Consider the following 17,848-nt stretch of genomic DNA (forward strand, 5'->3'; position numbering starts at 1 on the left):
GGAAAGGATCAAAGAAAGCATGGTCAGAAAGGCTGAGATGAAACAGGAAAATAAAGATGCCTTAGAAGCCAAGAGAAAACATGAAGGAGAAGGTAGTACAGCATCTAATGCATCAGAAGCCAGAGAAACAAACAGAAATAACCGATGAATTTTGTGATTAGAAGGTCACTGGTGATATCTGAGATAGTAGTTTCCATAGAAAAGTAGTGCAAGCCAGATTGTATGGGGTTTAGACATGAATAAGAAGGTAAGGAAGTATAGACTGGGAGTGGGGACTATTTCTTTTAAGAAGTATTGAAGATAAATATGTAAGTAAATGAATAATGAATAACAATAGCATAGGTATCCAGTGCTTTAATGAAAGATTTATAAAGCACTACCCTCACACCAGTTCTGTGAGGTAGGCAGTACAATTATTATGATTTCCATTTTACAGTAGAGGAATCTGAGGCTCAGCCAAGTGATTTGCAGATGGCCACATGGCTAGCAGAGCTCAGGAGTCCAAGTCGTTGGGTTTTTTGGGATGGTAACATCTGAGCATGTCATAGCCAGAAGAGAAAGAATCATTATAGTGGAAGAAATTGAAGGCTTAAGGGAAAGTAGGTATGAATGGCAGAGCAAGCTTCTAGAAGCAAGAAGGGACAGACTCATGGATGTGAAGAGAGGTAAAAGTCAGAAACAGGGATGCTTCTGAGACTGAAAGGAAGGAGTAGATGATTGATGAAGATTCGGAGAAATTCCAAGGTAGAAGAGAGTTAAGTTGAAAGAGTTTCAGTCAGGTTAGCTTATCTCTATAAAGGAGGCAAAATCTTCTGCAGAAAGTGAGGCATTTAGGGATGGAGAATAGAGTCATAGCCATATGGCTGGAAGGAATAGACCTCAGAGTACAATCCCTCAATTTTATAGATGAAGAAATTGTGTCCCAGGGAGGGAAAGTGACTTGTCCCAGGTCACTTAGGTAGTAAGACTCATTAGATTGTAAGCTCCTTGAGGGCAGGGACTATCTTTTGCTTCCTTTTGTATCCCCAGTGCTTAGCACAGTGACTGGCACATAAAAGGCAGTTAATAAATGCTTATTGATTTTATTGATTGATTGAAGGATCAGAGGTGGGATTTGAACCCAGGTCCTCCAACTCCAAAGGGAGTATAGTTTCCATTGCACCACCACTGTGGCCTATACATTCATATGTGTATATACATAATATACATATATATATATGTATATATGTATATATACATTCATATGTGTATATACATAATATACATATATATATGTATATATGTATATATGTATATGCATGTATATGTATATGCTTGCATATATACACGCCTATATGTACAACATACCCATGTGTATGGGAATGTATATATGTAATATACACATATGTATACATACATAATGTATATTGTATATGGTTATATGTATGTGTGCACATTTACATATAAATATATGCATACATATGTGTGTATTCATATATATATGTGTATGTATGCACACAGTGCAACCTGTTTTATAAGACATAGAGTACCTTAATAAGAAGGGCTAAAAACCGTTCTGAAAAATCATCTCTACTTATGAAGATATTTTGCCTCCGGTGGAAAAGGAATAAACATGTACAGAGAATCCTGAAATAGGCAGTTGGTTTTTATTGTAGATCTTTTTGGTTAAAAAAGGCACTTTTCCAAAAATAAGAAAAATTGCCTTTTCCTGGAAGTATCGTTGACTCAAGCTGCATAGAAGAGTAGGGAAAGTTACTGATGATATGACTTCCTTAACTGTTTAACAATGTATTAGCCTTCATCTTATTTTATTTCATTAATTTTAATTTATGGAATAAAACAAGTATTTCCATAATATGGTATAATAAAAAAGATGATTGCTCCCAGAACTGCTAGTCTACTTTGTACAACTTGCTATTCCTTGAAAATATATAATAAAGCTATCATGTAATTTTTTTTCATTTTACAGGCATAAGGATGACCAAGTCTATTTGAAATATTAAGGAACAAGTATTGCTGGAAGAGGTACATGTCCTGTCCCTTACGATGCACTAAAATAACTATTGAGATACTAGATGGCTTGCTTTTCTCCAAGCAAGATGCCATCAGGAGGTGTATATATCTACAATGACAGTATTCATAGGGATTCAGAGATTAATCCCTCTTCCTCCTTTAACAGTTGTCTTAAATTGATGTGGGGGTAATAAAAAATTGAAGCTCGAAGACATGTTATTTACAACAGCTAGGAAACTTGGTTGCGTTGCAGAACTTAAAAACTTTGGATGTACTTTAATCTAATTGGGTATATTAGTTAGGAACCATGGCAAGAAACTAACTGTGTGAGAATCACAGATGCTACTTCTTTGAACTGTCAATCATTATTCCAACCCCCCCACAGTTTTTTTTTCTCGTTGTAATACTTTTCTTTCATGCCAGACTTTGTAAATTTCTTCTGTTCAACTCCTGTGATACCTACATCTTTTATGTGTCTCATCTACTCACTGCTTGTAGTCTAGCTAATAACATTAATAGCTAACATTTCTATAGTGCTTTAAAATTTGTGAAGCATTGCTTGGGGTAGGTATTGTTATTGTCCCTATTTTACAGATGAGGAAACTGAAGCTAAGATGGGTTGAGTGACTTGTCTTGAGTTGTACAACTGAAGATAGGATTTGAACTTAGGCTTGCCTGACTCCAAGTCCAACATTATCCACTGCACCATCTAGCTAATTCTTGATTTGATTCAGCTGCATAAGCCTTGTTTTATTTGGATTCATCATGGGCTTTTCCTCTAGTCTTTCAGTTTATTGTGGTGGTGGATATAGATGGAAGTGGATGCTGGTTGTCCTTCTGATCCTATAATTAGAACTACTGAGATCTGATGAGTCAGATAAAAGCTTCAAAAGTGAATTTACTACTAGGCCTCTGCTGGCTGTGTATATTTCATTTATTCCCTTGCATCAAAGAAGGCACTGTGCTATATGAGCAAAGCAGAATTGCAGTAGCTCAAAAGAAATGTGAAATGTGTGAATTTAGAGACATTTCCACTCCAAATGTTCATATGAACTACTCATGCCTGACACGTGGTAGAGCCTTCCAAGCTCATCTGATCAGCTGCCATTGGACACACTGCACATTGATCCTGACATGGTGATGTCATTTTGGTCCTCTTCAAGTATGAAGGACAACCATATTTTGTTTAGCATTTCTTACAATAAAAACTGTGAAAACATTAAGAAAAGTGTACATTGTGATATAATTACACTTTTGTTATAAACTAGGAAGATGTTATACATAGCTGAGTGATCTTAGACAAGACTGCTCTTTAGTTTCTTCATCCATAAATGTGGAGAACAGCTTGCGTAGTCTTATCTCCTAACAGAATTATGACAATCGGAGATGATAAGAAGCAGAGATTTAGAATTGGGAAGAACCTTAGAAGGCATTTAGTCTGACTCCCTCATTGTATACAGGTGTAGAATAACTTGCCTTGAATTACACGGGTAATAAGTAACAAAAGTAAGGTTTCGTGATTTCAAGCAGAGGCCAGATTTCTATCTGGCATGTTGTAGAGGGGATTCTTTTTCAAGGATAGTTTTGATTAGATGGTAAATGAGATTTCTTCTAAGTTCGAAATTTTGTGGTGTAGTACAGTGCTAGGCTTGGAGTCAGGAAGACCTGAATTCAGATCCAGCCTTAGACACTTACTAGCTATGTGACCCTAGGCAAGTCACTTAACCCTGCTTGCCTCAGTTTCCTCATCTGTAAAATGAGCTGGAAAGGATATGGCAAACCATACCAGTATCTTTGCCAAGAAAACCCCAAATGGGGTCATGAAGAGTTGGACTGAACAACAACAACCGCCATTTATGGATGGTTTAGACATGTATACACTGGACAGCAGGGAACTGGACCAGATTTTCTTTTTGCAATATCAAAGGATCATAGATCTGAAGCTGGAAGGTAGTTCAGGGAACATCTAGTTCAACTCCTTTATTTTAAAGAAGAGGAAACTGAGGCTCAGGTCAAACAGGGACCAAACATCAGTGGTAGGATTTGAACCCAGGTCCTCCAACTCTGGAAGCAGTTCTCTCAGGATTGCAGATTTAGAATTTGAAAAGGCCTAAGAGATCATTCAGTCCAACCTCCTCATCTGTAAGATGAGGAGACTGAGGCCACAAGGAGTTTAAGTGACTTTTCCAGGGTCACACAGTTTGTAAATGTCTGATGCAGAATTTGAACTCAGATCTTTCTGACTCCACATCCAACCCTCTATCCATTTTACTATGTAAAGGCCCCTAAGAGAAAAAAAAAGTTGACAGAGCCACCTAAAAGTTGAATGGGTTGCCTGGGGACTACTGAGATGCTCATTATCTTGAAATTTTCAGGCTTAATGACTCTGAACCCAAGAATCTTGGCCATAGCAGTCCCTACTCCCTGCCTGGACCCTGCAACCATCATTAAGGGGAGCAATCACTGCAGAGAAGGGACCCCCTTCCTTGATACCGTCAACACCAACTGATAACCATCTTCCACTGACGGGCAGATAAACCCAAGAGCTCTGGAGATGTCAATACCCCTTAGACCACTGATCCTGCTTCCAGCCCAGCACCCACAGTCAGTATCCAGGGAAACAGCCTTTATGGAGATGTGGCTGGGCAACTTTTTCTGCGACTGATACAGCCACAGCTCCTAAAGATCCAGAAAAGAAAACTCTTGTCACCAAATTCTTTGCTACTGTCAAATAGATGAACATCAGACACAGACAAGATTTTATCAACAATAATGACATTAAAGCATAAGAAATACCATCTGCTTTTCTACTTCATCCTAAGGACCATGGAACCTTGTCATCTGACTTGCAGCTGAAACCTTCTATATGTAATTGTCTCTTCCATCTGAATGTGAGCTCCTTGCAAGCAAGACATTCCTTTCCTATTTGCATCCCTGGCACTTAGTACTAGGGATGTTTTGCACATAGTAAGTGTTTTGCACATAGTGAGCAATCATGCTCAGACACAGGTTCAGATACAGTAGTTCTGAGATCCTTTCCAGTTTTTAGATTTGCTGATTTAATGACCTCCATTGCAATGTTTCCTCTGCATATGGAATGAGAGCTGTAGCAACTTCTTCATGGCTGCAGCCGTATACTGATGATAGAACAACAGCTCATGTTATGTCTATGTTGATGCATCAAAATTTGCATTCACCTCTCCTTAAATTGCTGAAGATGATATGATGTATATAACTTTGTGGTCAATTCATTTGTTCCTTCTTCATGTTGTTGAATGCTATTTGAAGGTGTAGCTTGATTTTGGAAAGTGGCAACATATTTTGCTTTAAGTAAAGTAGGAAAAGCAAATTAAGTCCCCTCTGATAGACTCTTTTTGTACTCTCAGTTGAGTGATCCCAGTGGTCTGAAAAACAGGGTTTTCTAAAAGTCTTAGAGCAGTTTTAAACTATTTAGGCTTAGAACTGCACTAAGACTTTTGGGATACCCTGTATTTCAGATGAGAGGGAGAGAAGAGAAAAGGAGAAGCATATTCTAAAATTTTTAAAATGTATTTAAAATACCTCTATTCATTTATTCCAAACATTTGCCAAGGCATCTTAGGGCTCATAGATCTCTGGTGTAACCCCTTCATTGTCTGGAAGAGGGAACATATTTATTTCAGCAGAAAAAACAGATCACTCCAGAAAAAAGGTTGTAAATAATCATGGCATGATTCAGTCTCTCTATATGAGATGTTTCATATGTGATCAGCTAGTAAAGTTGTAGTCACAGATTCATTCCCACCTGAGGGTTTCTCTTTTCATACACTATTCAAAGAAAGTATATTTATGATGCCACTGATTCAAGGAAGCCAAATGAGGCCCTTCAGATTTGACATTATGCAAATTGTAGCTATCTGCATTAAAATGACATCTATTTTCCCATGTAGCCCTTCACATACTTCACATACTCATGTACATGTGAGAATGGGTTGGGAAAGTAAAAAAAACAAAAACAAAAACAAAAAACCAAACCCAGATCATTTGGGGAAAGCTGTCTACCCCTAAATATTTCAGCCATTTCCTCCTCTGCTCTGATGAGGAAGACCAGGTAACAGGCACCAGAGAAGTTAAAAGCTTCTTAGGATGCAGACAGCAATGTCCCTTGCAAGTGAGACAATATTGGGTTGTCTTTCAATATCTAAGTTCCTGCTAGTCACACTTCAATGCCTTGTCATGGTGTAGAAATAATGCTCAGTTCATGAAGGCTATATAACACAGACGGATCTTACTAACCGAGAAAATCTTCAGGTATCTGTGGGTAAAAGAATCTGTAGCTCTCAGTTGAGGGAAAGCCTATTTACATTAACCTGGCCAGAATGGAGAAGGCTATCACTCACTATTACATTGGTTACCAGGTGGTGCATTTTTAGGACCATAGATACTGATGAAGCCACCTACTTACAGAGGCATGGAAGGATAATTCTGACACTGATAAAACCTTTTTTTTTGGGGGGGGGGGACGGTGGCAGTATGACTTAGTGACTTAGGCACTGGGTTTTAAATCAAGAAGACCTGGGGTCAAATCCTGCCTCAGTGTAACCCTAGGAAAGTGACATGTCACTGAGCCTCAGTTTCCTCATTTGTAAAATGAGGGAGTTAGACTCAAATTGCCATATATGTTCCTTCCAGTTCTAAATCTATGATTCTATAAATATACATATAAACATAAAACAACACAATTATATATATGTTATAAATGATCATCAAACTTCATCTGCTTGCCTTACTTGGGCTGCAGTGTTGGGTTAGAATAACCTGAACCCAAACAAGTTGCAGTCTTAACTTATGCCCTGATGCCTTTTTTCTGACCCACTTCCATCACTTCCCTGCCCAAGCATCTCCATTATCAAAGTCAAATCCTTGATTACTTATTGAGGCATGGATGTACTGGCTCTTCCTATCTATGGGGCTTTTAATCAGCTCCAGTTTCTCTATCTTCTCTTCTGCAGTCCTGGAGGCTACCATGGATCACCCCAAGATTTGAGCATTTCCTGACCCCTCCATCATTTATTCTACCCAAAAATACCTTAAATCCTTTTGGAAGTAGACAGGATACACATTCCAAATAACTGAAATCTTAAAGGAATGCTTAAATACTGAATTACATGTACATTCATTATTTATCTACAATATTTACCCATCCATTCATCCACCCATGTATCTAGTCGCTGAAAGTTAGCTCAGTTTTCATAAAGAAAACTGAATCTTCAGTAACTAATGAGGAGCTGCCAACAAAGAAACACATGCCATTCCAGGGTCCAGGCAGATGGCACAGCTGTCTGGGCACACCGACGCGTTCCAGACCAGTGCTTTTCAAACGCTCAGGTACCCTTCCCCACCCTCTCCAAGCTCTTTCCCCTCACCATGCTCTGGTTGCGCTTTGGAGAATTGCAGACCTGCCCCCGCCCCTCAGGGTATATTGCCCCCATCATCTTTACCCCACTGAGCACATCCACTGGAGGGCAAGCAGCCTGAGTTCCAGACTCTGGGCCAGGGGGAAAGGGCAGCTATGCCGAGGGAAGTGGCGCCCTGCTCACCTGGCGGGCCAGAGGGCTCCGAATCCCACCGTGTCTTCAGCTAGCTCCTGGCTGCATGGTAAGCGCTTAGACAGCTGCAGGAGGGGTAGTAGGAGGCTCCCGAAGCTCTTTTCAGCTGTCCTCTTTCGTTCTCTTTTCTCCTCACTAAAAAGAGATAGAGGAGGAGAAGCTCCGCTTCTCACAACTCCTGGCTGTTCACTCAGTGCTGGGAAAATGTTAAACCTCCTCTTCTCCCATCTAGCTCCTGAAATCCAGTAATCTCTGGACTGGGGGGTAGAGAGGGACCCCGGCAGAGACAGAGAGAGACCCTTCCCAAGCCTTTCCAGCTGACAGCACTAGGCATGGATCGGAGCACGCCCGGCAGCAGGGGGGCTAGGGTTCTGCAAGTCTCTGCCTGGTTCTTAGTGTGGCGAGGATGAGAAGAAGGAAGGGGAGGAGGATGGAGAGGAGGAGTCCTTTAAACCCACCTCGCAGGTAGCAGCAATTCAGTCCAGGCAGCTAGGAAGGAAGAAAGGGGTGGAGGGAAGAAGAGGGTCCCAAAAGAGGGTGGAAGAGAACAGGGTATCTGAGCTTCGGGGTTACTCAAGCTCCTCCAGTTTTCAGGATGCAAAAGGGGACCCCTCGCAAAAAAAAAAAAAACCCAAAACTTGACTGGTGGGCCCCCTCCTGGGCTTCCAGGTGCCAACACTAGAGGGCAGCGATTTCCACTGTATAAGTACTAAAGCGGGCAGGCAGGGGCACAACAGATAAGATCGAAGATAAGGGTAAAGACAAGGATAGGGTTAGGAATAGAGATAGGAACGGAGGAACTGGGCTCCTCCTCCCTCTTCCAGTCTTGGCTCTGGATTGCGGGACTGCGGAAATGGAGACGAGAATTGCTCAGAATTGGTTGCTTAAGGAAGGCCTTTCTTTTTCTTGTTGAGTTGGAGGGGAGGAAAAGGATTAGGGCTGAGGATGGAGAAATGCAAAAGGGGGAGGCATAAGGAGAGGGAATAGAGGGACAATTTGCAGCTTCTAGAGGCTCCTGGCATAGTCCCTTGTGTGGGAGGAGGTAAATTGCTCAACTCAAAGCTAAAAGTGGTGATTTCCATAAATATGGAGGAGGTGAGGGAAAGAATGGGTGTGTCTGTCTCTCTAAGAGAGGGGACCTAGGAGGTAGGAAAGGTCATTAATGGAGATTGGGAAGACATTTGAATTGATTCCTCACATGCCAGCCCATTTTCCAGAGTCAGAGGACCTAAATTTAATTCCCTTTTCCAACCCCTGTGACCTTGAGTAGTCACCACCTCCTTGGGCCTGTCAAATGAGAGGGTTAGACTAGATGGCTTTGCAGGTCCTTTTCAGTTCTAGATCTATAATCTATGATTCTGTGACTGAATTAGAGCTGGAAGTTAGCTGAGAGGTCGTCTAGCCATGCCCTCCATTTTACAGCTACGGTAATCTGGTCCCAGAGAAGTGCTGATTTGCCAGAGATCACACAGCTAAAGTTCTCAGAAGGGCAGACTGCTTTCTATATTTGTTCATTGCTGCCTAGTTTCCTCACCTGTAAAACAAAGAGATTTAACTAGATGACCCCTTAGGTACCTTCTGACTCCAAGTCTATGATCCTATGACTCCTTGTAACAGCTCCTGGAGAAACGAATTAAGGGTTACCATATCAGGCCAGAGTTAAGTGGTAAAACAATTTCGGAGGAACCCAAATGATCTGACGAAAGGACTTCTCACAGCTAGCCTACCATTTTTGAGCTGGAACTCAGTAGTCCTGAAACTCGGAATCCCAAATAAATTCACATAGACTGGAATTCAGATGCTTTACTAGGCAATTGGCATTTACTTGAACCTGGATTTATTTTATTTTATTCTGTTGTGGAGAGGTAGGTTTGGAGTGGGTAGTGGGAGTAACTACAGCAGCAGAAACACAGCAACCACAATGTGAAGCACTTAAACCCCGAGAGGCTTCTGTGAAATGGGGAATATTCATAAGATGGCAAACTATTTGCCACACTCAAGAACAGAATTATGGCTGTATTGTTAAGGAAGAAGTCTTACAGCTTGTTAATTCCCAAGCAGAAATTCATGTTTCTTTAATAACAGCAGCACAACAGGGAAAAATAATGCCAGTGGTCCAGTTCTCCATCTCCTAGGCTTCATGAGTGCCTCTTGAAAATAGCAGGTACTCTGTGGATGCAAAAGATCTGTGTGGTTGAAAGTACAGCTAAATGAGGCAAAAAAGAGTGATTATTCCAGTCCTTGGGCTCTGAGTTGCTTCTCTAAGGAAATGGGATAACAGGCTAGTGATATCACCTGAAAAGTTGCCACAGGAAACACAGAAAAAGTTTTTTTCCCTGATATATATGGAATGATCTGTTTCTGTCCCTGGTTCATAAAACCTAGACTTGGAATGGATAGAACAAGAGTGATGTTCTAATTCATCTTGGAAAGAAGGATGCTGTGGTTTATTTAGGGCCAGTATTCAAAAACAGAGAACAATTTATATAGTCTGAAAATAAAGAAATTATATAAGGAGGTAAGTCCTTTACCAGGGAGACAGAGGAAATAAGAATATATTGTACATCATTTCCCCAAGGAATTGGCCTACTTTAATCAATCAATTGATCAATAAACATGTATGAAGTGCCTACCACGTGCCAAGCACTGTGTGGTTACTTCAAAGGAAGTTTCCATGAAAATAAGCTTTGTCACTTAAGAAATGTCATGAAGGTTACTTCAAGGGACTCAGGTTCAGGGGAATCTGTCCTTGTCCAAACTATCTATTATCTTCTGGGTTGTGTAATTTTAATTAAATAGCATACCAGTTTTAAAGTAAAGGCAACTCATTATTTGGAGGTTAATGATCCAATTCATGAGTTATTGCCATTTGAATGTGTTTTCATAGTCTCTCTTCCTCCTCCCTCCACCATGCTTTTGACTATTTTACTACTCCAATAACAGGGGAAGGAAGAGAAAAGGATACTGAAGGAAATTAATTTTGTTACTGGTTAGTAGGTGGCTTGGTGACACAGGAGGTGGAAATTTTGGCTAAAATAAGGTTTTTCCTTCTTTTAAATACCAGTGTTCTCTCAGCTTTTGTAGCCTTTGGCCACCGAGTCCTCAGTCACCGGGAAAACGGTTCTCAGCAAAAGGTCTATTATTCAAATATTCCAACTAGAAACTTGGGACCAGATTTTGGTATTCACCCTGCTCTATGACTATCAAAAAGCAATTTTCTGCTTCTCCAATCCCTGAGATTCGGAATCATGGCCTGCCTATATAAAAGATCTCCCGCCCCTGATTCTTCTCCTTGTAGTCTCATCCTTAACTACTTCAGCTCCGCTTCTCTGCCTAGTTCTCTTTTACCTAGCCTTTCCACTGTGCCATCGGAAGTCCCTAATCCATTATTAGTATTCCATTCTGTTCTTGAGCTTTTCCTTTTGCACTACTTTCATAGGATCATGACTTTAGAGCCAGAAAAAGTCTTAGAGGCCATCTATTCCAAGCCCCATATTTTATGGTGGAAACTGGCCCCGGGATGCTAAGTGACTTAACCAAGGTCATACAGATGGAATTAGAAGTGGGATTTGAATCTAGGTCATCTAAGCAGTGCAATTCTCATTGTACCATGTTGTCTTTTCTAGCACAGAATGAGACTCGCTTTTCCCCTTAAGATATCTCATCTTTTACCTCATCTCTCTTTAATGCTGGACATTCCTTCTCTCATGTCCTTTCTAGTTCATGGGCCAAGAAGAAAAATAAGCAGACCTTTTGTGACCCACTTTTGCTTCCAAATCTTTTCTCTGTCACCATCACTCAGCAACTTCTCTTCCTCAAATAAGAAGAGTTCATGCTACCCCATTATATCAGCCTAACTACTGGCTGTAGATAGTGCCTCTCCCATCTTGCTCACCATCTTACTCTTTACCCCACCCTCTGACCTCTCTTTGGTGATTTTGATATTCATATTGACAACTCTTCTAGAGTCCTGGTCTCCAATATCCTCAAGGCTTATGATCTATATCTGTATTCTACCACAGGTATCTGTAAGAGTAGTTCCACCTTAGACCTCAGCCTCACCCAAAACTTCTCCACTTTCAAGATCCTAAAGAACTGATCAAAACCTCTCATGAACTCTTGTCTGTCTTTTCATCTGCTTCATTCCTCATGAAGCAGCTCTTTGAGACTTCTGAGCCTTCATTCCCTCTGTTTTTTCAGTTGCCCTATGTGTCAGATTCACTTTCCTCCCTTTTCAGTCTTAAACTCATGGGTAATCGCTTCAACAGTGCATTATTTTCCACCTTTGAATTTCTTAGCTCCTTGTTTTCCTGCTCTTCCTGCACTGTTAATATATTATATATACTATATAATAATATAATATATGAAAAATATAACAAAATTAGTATATAATATATACATGGCATATTGTTACTCCAAACACTGCTAGAGAAATTCACAAAATTGTTCTGACTGGGTCTACTACAGATTCATGCTATTTAACCTTTTTTTTTTTTTGCTAGGCAATAGGGGTAAGTGACTTGTCCAGGGTCACACAGCTAGTAAGTGTTATGTGTCTGAGGCTGGATTTGAATTCAGGTCCTCCTGAATCTCGGGCTGGTACTCTATCCACTGAGCCACCTAGCTGCCCCTCATGCTATTTAACCTTAACTGGGTTTTCCCCCTGGCATAGTCACCCATTCATCTCTCTCTCTCTCTCTCTCTCTCTCTCTCTCTCTCTCTCTCTCTCTCTCTCTCTCTCTCTCTTTTTAAACCATATCCCTAACCCCTGCTGTCCCAAATTTTGTCCTCTTTCCTCAAGCCCCCAACTCTATCCTAAAGTCATGTTTTTTCCTTCAATAGATGACCACATTGATTACTTTACTGAAAAGACTTAGGCTATTTGTCATGCACTTTCTCAATTTTCACTCTCTGCTCTTAAAACCTTTTATGTTCTTCTTCTTTCTTTCCTTAATTCTTAGGGGATGAGGTGATTCTCCTTCTAGCCAAAGTTAACCCCTTCATTGTGCCCTTTAATAATTCCTTCCTATCTCCTCTTGGAGTGTGCTTCATCAATCATTCCATTGCTTTTTCTCTCTCTGTTAATCTGTTCCTAACTATTGGCTCCTACTCTGTTGCCTGCAAATATGCTCATGTCTCACCTATCCTAAAAACAAGGCAATGCAAAATAATCAAACAAAAAACATGCAGCCTTGCATTTTTCCCTTTTATCCCCCTGATGCTGTCCTATGTATTTCCTTCTCTTCAATGAAAAACTTCACTGCCTCTACTTTTTTTTGCCATCATCTCATTCCTATTGTGTAATGTCCAACCTCCACCGCTTTTCTGAAACCGCTCTCTCCAGTTTCTCTTTATCATCAGATCTCTTGGTCTTTTCTCTATCCTTGTATACCTTGACTTCGCCATAGCAGCAAATACTCTGGACCAGTTGCTCCTTTTGGATACCCTCCTTTAGCTTCCGAGTATCTGCTCTCTTTCTACCTTCTTCTACCTCTTTGACTGCTTTTTCTAATCTTTTTTCCCAGTTTGTTCTCTTTCCAACTTTAAAGGTGTCCCACAATGCTTTGTCCTCTATTCTTTTCTCTATCATCTCTTCTTGTCTTCTTGGCTAATTGCACATTCCTTCCCCCATTACAGTGTGAGCTCCTTGTAGGCAGAGATCATGTTTTTGCATTTCTCTGCACTTGGCACATAATAAGTTTTGCCTGGCACATAATAAGCTCTTAATAAATACTGTTTCATCTCTCACCCCATCCCTACACAAAATATCTCCATTCCCTACAAACAATCATTCATTTTGGTTATCATCACCATTGTGGTTACCCTCCTCTGGACAGTCTTTAGTTAGGTTAGAGTGCCAAGCCTGGAGTCAGGAAGACCTGAATTCAAATTCAGCCTTAGATACTTACTAGCTATGTGACCATGAACAAGTTACTTAACTTCTGTTTGTCTCAGTTTCATCATCTATAAAATGGGAATAATAATAGCACCTATGTAACAGGGTATTTGTGAAGATCAAATAAGATAATATTTGTCAGAAGATTTAGCACAGCGCCTGACACATCACCGATACAAAATAAATGCTTATTCCCCCTGCCCCCTAATCAATATCCTTACTACAGGTGGCCTCTAGAATGGAACAAAAAAATTCCAGATGTGGCCTGACTAAAGCAGAACCAGAACTTATCCTGAATACTATGTCTTTTTTTTTTAAAGACAGCCAAAATTCAAGTTTAGCTTTTTTTTTTTTTGGCTGTTACATCACAGTGCTGAATCATATTGAGCTTTACCCCCAAATTAGAGCTGTTATTTCATTGAAGAAAGAAGAAAAGAAAGAAGGAAAGAAAAAGGAAAGGAAGAAGGAAAGAAAGGAAGAAAGAAGGAAGGAAGAGGGGGAGAGAGGGAAAGAAGAGGAAAAATAATGGATTGAGCTAATTACTGGTATAAAGCATGGAATATGTATATGTCTGCTATGGAAGTTCAAAGGCAACAATAGTCAATCAACCAACAAGCATTTATGAAGTACCCATCTGTGCCAAACACTGTGTCATAACTGTTCTCCAATATTTTCTCAGGAAAAAATTGAAACCTCATTTCCAGGGTTAAAATTGTTTATTGGTGAGGAAGCAAATTAATGGTACAAATATAGACACAGCACACTCAAGAATCAAAAATACTTATATTCTCTATGGTTTCCTATCGCACATGTAGGGATGGCGGTGGTGGTGAGAATGATTAAGAACCTCAGGGAAATGCTCCAGTGAGAGAGACAGAGAGAGAGAGAGAGAGAGAGAGAGAGAGAGAGAGAGAGAGAGAGAGAGAGGAGAGAGAGAGAGAGATTGAGAGAGAGATTGAGAGAGAGAGTGAGAAAGAGTGAGAGAGAGAGAGATTGAGAGAGAGATTGAGAGAGAGAGAGAGTGAGAAAGAGTGAGAGAGAGAGAGATTGAGAGAGAGAGAGTGAGAGAGAGTGAGAGAGAGAGAGAGAGAGAGAGAGAGAGAGAGAGAGAGAGAGAGAAAGAGAGTGTGAACCATTTCTTCTACTTGGCTATTACTCAAATAAGAGAATATATGTAAGGCACTTTGTAATAGGCAGAACATCACATAAACTCTAGCCAGTTGTTAATATTAATTAAGATCAATAACATGCAATATGGGGTGCGTTTTATCCTTAAGGACAGAACAGTTTTCACGCATTCTAGGGGTGCAGCTGTGAATCTAGGCAGATCAGTTTAAGTAGTTAGAACTCAGAACACAGGTTCAAACAGTGAACCTATGGGTTTCTGCTAGTTGATAAATAAATAATTGTAGCTCTAGTGAGTTAGTAATTATGATATTTAAATTTTTGATTCTCTACCTATGGTCCAGTCGATAGGTATAATAGTGAATGAAAATCAGATTGTTTTAAGGAACCAATCAGAACTGGAATTGGAATGCAGAATTGTGAATGAATTGTCAGAACATGTGAATATTTGAAATTGTATGGAAAGTTACCAGCAAAGAAAGTGGATAAGAAAAACAAGACTGGACCTTCCACTGAGTGCAGATATATCCATGGAAGGCTAGATATTGGCCTGATAAGAAAAAATAAATAATATCAGAAATCTAAGACTGATAAATCTTGAGGGCTAAATGTCCTCAACGCCAGAAAAGCCTGCTGAGCTGATAAGGGAAGAAATGGACAGAATTCAGAAAGAAATTTTGCAGGCAAAGGCTTCTGTGGGCCTCTTCAGATATATTAAAAGCATAGAAAAAAGGGACTTTTTGAAGCATTCAGTCAAAACCACAGCTGATGCTGCAAGCTTCCTAAATTATACCCACTCCTTTGTGAAGCCAAGGGGATTGGTCAACCTGAATGCTTTCAAATATAGCAGCTACAAATTATGAAAAGACATGTTATTTTTTCACTGTATATCTAAATATTTTTCTTCTCCTCAAAGAGATTTTATTTTAGAGTTATGTCCCTTATTCAAGGGACGCCTATATTCAGACCAATATGATATCAGCTACATTATTAGCCTGTAATCTCTTTAAGGGCATGTACTGTATCTTATTCCATGTTGTATGTCCAACAATTCCTAGAACAGTACCTGGCACACTGTAGGTACTTAACAAATGTTTGTTGAATTAATATGACTTGAACTGCGTGTGAATATATCAATCAATCAATTATCATTTATTGATTGCCTACTATATGTCAAGTGGCCAACCCTGTCATCAGGAAAACACATCTTCCTGGTCTCAGACACTAGTTATGTGACCCTGGGCAAGTCACTTCACCCTGTTTGCCTCAGTTGCCTCATATGTAAAATGAGCAGGAGAAGGAGATGGTAAAACACTCCAGCATCTTTGCCAAGGAAACCCCAAATGGGGTCAGGAAGAGTCAGACATGACTGAAAAACGACTAAACAACAGCAACACATGTCAAGCACCGTACTAGGTGCTGAGGACACAAGGACAAAAGTGAGGCAGTCACTGACTTAGAGGAGCTTACAATCTACTGGAAACGATATGTATTATAAATAAGTTAGTATAGAATGTATGGAAAATAATGTTTGAAAAGGTCTTGGGGGGGAGGGGAAATGAGAAGAATCAGTAAAGGGATCATGTGGGAGGTAACAATAAGTAGCTTTAGGATTTCCTAAAGATGTCAGTGAGGAGGAAGTGTGTTCCAGCCATGAGCAATAATTGCCTTGCAAAGACAAGGAGATGGGGAGATGGAATATCATGTAAGAGGAATAGCAAATAAATTAGTTTGTCCAGAGCACAGAGGGTATGACTAGGAGTAATATTCATTACGGGAGGTGGGAAATCTGTGGCCTTGAGGCCACATGTGGCTGCAGGGTTTTTTCGGTGAAGTTTGGATTCAGTTAAAGGGCCACACTTGAGGACCTAGAGGGCCACATGTGATCTCAAGGCTGTAGGTTCCCCACCCCTGAAAGGAGATAGCCTATGAAGAGCTCTAAAGGCCACAAAAAGGAATTTGTATTTTATCCTAAAGTCTATGAGGACCTGAAGCTCCTTGAACTAAGGAGTGACATGGTCAAAACTGTACTTTAGGAATATCAATTTGGTAGCTGTATGGAGGATGGATTGGAGAGAAGATAGACTGCATGTAGAGAGACCAATTAGGGACCTATAGTCTTGGTGAGAGGTGATGAAGTGATGTATGTGTAAGACTATGTGATTTTCAAAAAAAAATTTTGGGGAGGCAGTCGGGGTTAAGTGACTTGCCCAGGGTCACATAGCTGTCAAGTGTTTGGTCTAAGGCTAGATTTGAACTGGGGTCTTCCTGACTTCAGGGCCAGTGCTCTATCCATTTTGCCACCTAGCTGCCCCAAGACTACATGATTTAATAAATCATTTGGAAATCAGAATTCCATGTCCATAGAGGGTGCATGCAAAATCCATAAGCCTGGGATCTCATTGTTTCTGTAACAAGATCTTATTGGTTCAATTAATTTTGCACAGATGAAAACAAAAGCAAAACAAAAACTCTATTCTATGGTTACACATTTAGAATAACTGATGGTACAAGTGCACTTTTGGTCACAAGGAGGGATTAATCAGACAGCATGTGTGCTTGGGGAAAAATAATTTAATACACGGCTCGCATTGATCATGGTGAATCATCCTCACCTATTATGACAGAGCTCTAACTAGGGCATGGTGACCAGGGTATTGCCTCAGTGCTCCAAATTTAGAGGATGCTGAGAGCATTTGCAGTACATCAGCAAGATGAGCAAGAATACTTAGTTCAAACAGGAAGCTACCAGATGGCAAGGTGGGGTGAACTCTTCTCTTCTTGCCTCATTCTTCTCCCTCTCAGGATGTTTGAAATCACACTAGCTGTCTGACCTTGGAAAAGTCACTTAGGGGACTCAGTTCCTTTATCATAAAATGAAGGGGACACACAGCTAGAAGTGTCTGAGGCTAGATTTTATTTTTAGGGCAATTAGGGTTAAATGACTTGCCCAGGGTCACACAGCTAGTAAGTGTCAAGTGTTTGGTCTGAGGCCAGATTTGAACTCAGAATCTCCTGACCTCAGGGCCGGTGCTCTATCCATAGCGCCACCCAGCTGCCCCTGAGCCTAGATTTTTACTCAGGTTTTCCCTGACTCCAGTTCTGGTTCTCTAACCACTGTACCATCTAAATGGCATTATATAAAAATGTTGATGATTTTTGTGCATTTATTTATATCCTAAGTTCTTATTGTTTCAATTATTTTCATTTGACTTTTTAGGATTCT

General features: G+C 40.3%; 1 pseudogene; it reads right to left on the reverse strand.

Annotated features, from left to right (window-relative positions):
* Nucleotides 1–13,191, reverse strand: part of LOC110200882 (ubiquitin carboxyl-terminal hydrolase 15-like) — a 52,200-nt pseudogene extending 39,009 nt beyond the window's left edge.
* Nucleotides 13,192–17,848: the final 4,657 nt, after the last annotated feature.

The sequence above is a fragment of the Phascolarctos cinereus genome, unplaced genomic scaffold (assembly GCF_003287225.1).
Source record: "Phascolarctos cinereus isolate Bilbo 61053 unplaced genomic scaffold, phaCin_HiC Scaffold_5;HRSCAF=322, whole genome shotgun sequence".
NCBI classification, from domain to species: domain Eukaryota; kingdom Metazoa; phylum Chordata; class Mammalia; order Diprotodontia; family Phascolarctidae; genus Phascolarctos; species Phascolarctos cinereus.